Consider the following 4,052-nt stretch of genomic DNA (forward strand, 5'->3'; position numbering starts at 1 on the left):
CCTCAGGAAAAAGCCTGCCTTCGTTGCCCAAGGTCACCACGGCGAGCTCATGGCTTATGCCAAACTGCTGTTTGTTCAATGACTTTAACCAGAGAAAAACTATTTCGATATCAGAGCCAACCCCCAGAGGAGAATGCCACCTGCACTTTGAACTTTAAGGCAAAATTGACACTTCTAAAATGGCTGCTTTCATGACCCTAATGACCATAATAGAAGATCCTACCGATTACAGGGCATTAGGGGTAGAACTCGAACCAGAACACAGGATTCTGCACCCAACACCCCTCATCTTTGCCAGACTCGTTTGCCCTGAGTTTGCCACCCACACAGTAGTCCCAGAACGGTGCCTGGTTGGCTTGCTCACTTCCTTTCTTTCTTCCCTTCTTCCCTCTCTCCCTCCTTCCTTTCTTTTTTGAGATAGGGTCTCACGTAGCCCAGGCTGAAGTTGCTGCGTAACTGAAGATGAACACCTGATGCCCCTGCCTCCAACCACGGGAGCCCTGGGATCACAGGCCTGAGCCACCGGGATCTAATGCTCTGCAGGGCTTCGCTACGTAAACGAACACTCCTGAACTACATCTGCAGCCCCTGTGGTTGCTTGCATGGATTACACACATTAGTGATCAGCTCTGAGTCCCCAGTAACTGTGCGTTAAGGAAAGAAATGACAACACATCCCCTGAAGTCATTTAACCAAGAGTGAATCCAGATTTGAATTCTCTGCTTCACGCTCCTGGAGACTTCTATCCTTTGTCGATTGTATGTGTGTGAATATGGGCCTGCCTGGAAGCTCTGTAACTCTGTCTGTGCCTGTGTCTGTTTGTCCCTGTGTGTGAGACCGTCTCTTCTGTGTCTGTGTGTTCTGTGTCGGTGTATCTGTTGTTGGATGACTGTGTCTGTCTGTCCCTCACAAAGGGCTTCACTTTCTTTTTTGAGTTATTGAGCAATGTAGAAAGCATCATATGGGGGAAGAAACTGGATACATTACTGAAATATTTTTTGTTTGTTTGTTTGATTTTCAAAACAGGGTTTCTCTGTAGCTTTGGAGCCTGTCCTGGACCTCTCTCTGTTCAAGGCTGGCCTCGAACTCACAGAAAGCTGCCTGTATCTGCCTCCCAAGAGCTGGGATTAAAGGCCTGTGCCACCACTGCCCGACGTATTACTGAAACCTTTAGCAGAGTTTTACAAGAGGCTGAGTATTTGGCTCCAATGGATTCCAACTGAATCCAGACAATTTTCATCACTATTTATCAACCAGTATCCATAAATGGATGCTCTCAACCTTGGTGTTAGATTTAGAAAGCTACTTTCTTTCTATCTATCTTTCATTTGGTTTTTTGTTTGTTTCTGTTTTGTTTTGCTTTGCTTTGCTTTATTTTTTGAGACAGGGCTTCTTTATGTTGTCCTGGCTGTCCTGGAGCTCACCCTGTAGAACAGGCTGGCCTTAAACTCAGACATCTGCTTCCTTCTGCCTCCTGCTTCCTGAGTACTGGGATTTACCTGTGTCCCACACCCTGCTGGGCCTGAATCCTTCCTTAACTAAGAAACTATGGCCCGGAAGACTGACAACTTGTCTGAACTATGGCTCTCTGAGGTCACTGGCAAGGACTTGAGTCCAGGTCTTAGGAGTTGATGTCCAGAGGCTGGAGATGGTCCAGTGGTTAAAAGCACATACTACTTTTGCAGAGGACTAGAGTTTGGTTCCTAGAACCCACATCATAGTTCCAGGTCCAGGGGATCTGATGCCCTCCTCTTTCTCTGTGGGTACCTATAGAACATGAACATACTCATCCACAGATACACATAATTTAAAATAAATACATCTTTTTACAAAAGGATGTCCCACTAGCACCCAGTCTGCAACAGCAAGAAAAGCCATTTTCCAAGAAAAGGGAGAAAAGCCATCTTGCTATTTCATCCCTTACCAGCAGGGGAGTAATGAAGTTCTAGAGAGAGCTTTGAAATCAGATCATGGGGGGTTCAAAGCTTCATTTTGGCACTCCGATGCTGTGTGTCTTGAGGCAAGCCACTTTAACTCTGAACCTCAGACTCCCTCATTTGAAATAATGAGGCAGGTTTTCTAGGCTTTGAATTAAATAAGAAAATGAAGGCACCTAGAGGTGCCTTGCCTGTCTCTGTTTGCACCCTTCCTAATACAGTCTTATCTTAAACCCATTCAGAAGACAGAGAAAATCCAAACTATGTTATCTTGGGAGCAGCTAATAAAACACATCTCAGTGTCAGCCATGGTGGGTACAATATGCCTTTTATCCCAGCACACAGGAGGCTGAGGCAGAAGGATTGCTATGAGGTAGAGCTACGATGAGAATGTCAGCCTCATGAGATTCTGTTTCAAAAAAAAGGGGGGGGGGCTGGAGAGATGGCTCAGTGGTTAAGAGCATTGCCTGTTCTTCCAAAGGTCCTGAGTTCAATTCCCAGCAACCACATGGTGGCTCACAACCATCTGTAATGAGGTCTGGTGCCCTCTTCTGGCCTTCAGCATACACACAGATAGGCTATTGTATACATAATAAATAATAAATAAATATTTTAAAAAAATCCTGGCACTCAGGAAGCAGAAGCAGATGGGTCTCTGAGAGTTCAAGACTAACCCGGTCTGTAACAGTGAGTTTCAGGCCACCCAGGGCTACATAGTAAGACCCTGTCTCAAACAAATCAAAACAAGCATTAAGGGAGGAGCGACAGAAGAGGACACCCAAAGTCCTGGGTCCTGGTCGGGCCTCTGCAACACGCGTGCGTGAACAGAGCACACACACACACACACACACACACACACACACAGAGGCACATCTACCACACACACTAGATAATTAATGAGTGAACATACTTCCCACCCATCCCAACAAAGCCTTCCTCCAGCACATTATCCTCTGCTCGGCTCTGGATCCATCCAGTTCACATCTGGCCCTTCTCCTCAGCAAGCATGTTCTCTGTGTTGTGAAAATCTTCCCCCAAGACGCTGTGTCGCACGCTGGGTAGACATGTCTCATCTTGTCCCTCTAAGAGGCAGCTGTGGGTCTAGAGACCCACACAGCTCATCCCAGGCCATATAGCCAGCCGCAGCCTGGTCTAAGGCATTGACAATCTCAGCACACTTGGTGATTGGAGCAGGACAAGTCCTTCATTGTCCTGTGCCTTCAGGATGCCCAGCATCCCTGTTCTCTATCCTCAGCTGCCAGTAGTACCTGAACCCAAGCCATGACGACCAAAAACGTCTGCAGGCATCATCAAGTGTCCCCGGTGGTTAATCCAACCCCCTGGAGAACCACTGGCCTGCAATGCTGTGTGCTCCCTAGGGTGGTTTAATATTTCCTTTTGAAAGTGCAACTCCAAGATCAGGCAGTAGTATTCTTCCTCCCTAACATACAGCACAGTCTCTTTTTATATTTATATATATATATATATATATATATATATATATATATATATATATATATTTATTATGTATACAATGTTCTGTCTGTGTGTATGCCTGCAGGCCAGGAGAGGGCACCAGACCTCATTACAGATGGTTGTGAGCCACCATGTGGTTGCTGGGAATTGAACTCAGGACCTTTGGAAGAGCAGGCAATGCTCTTAACCACTGAGCTATCTCTCCAGCCCCAGCACAGTCTCTTGAAAGCAAGTAGAATCTACATCTCTGTTGGTGTTGGTGTTTGGAGGTTGAGGGGCGTTTGTGAAACAGTCTTGGATAGCCCAGATTGGCCTCAAGTACGCTATATAGTCATGGATGATCTCAACTCCTGATCAACCTGCCTCCACCTCCCCAGTGCTGGGATTCCAGGTGTGTGCTGGCATACTCAGCCCAAAGCAGGCTTCCATACCTATCTTTGCTATGTTTCTCGGTGTACTTCCATGATGATAGGTGGAAGGAAATGGAAAAAGAAATATTTGGATTCCAGCCCTTTATTCCACTGAACTTTGGGAAAATCTCCACCTTGCACACACTCCTTCCGTTTCTCCGACTGATAAGTCCACTTATAAAAACGAAGCTTAGCTGGGCCCAGACCTACAGACATCCACGGAAGCACC

This window comes from Chionomys nivalis, chromosome 11 (assembly GCF_950005125.1).
Source record: "Chionomys nivalis chromosome 11, mChiNiv1.1, whole genome shotgun sequence".
Lineage (NCBI taxonomy): Eukaryota > Metazoa > Chordata > Mammalia > Rodentia > Cricetidae > Chionomys > Chionomys nivalis.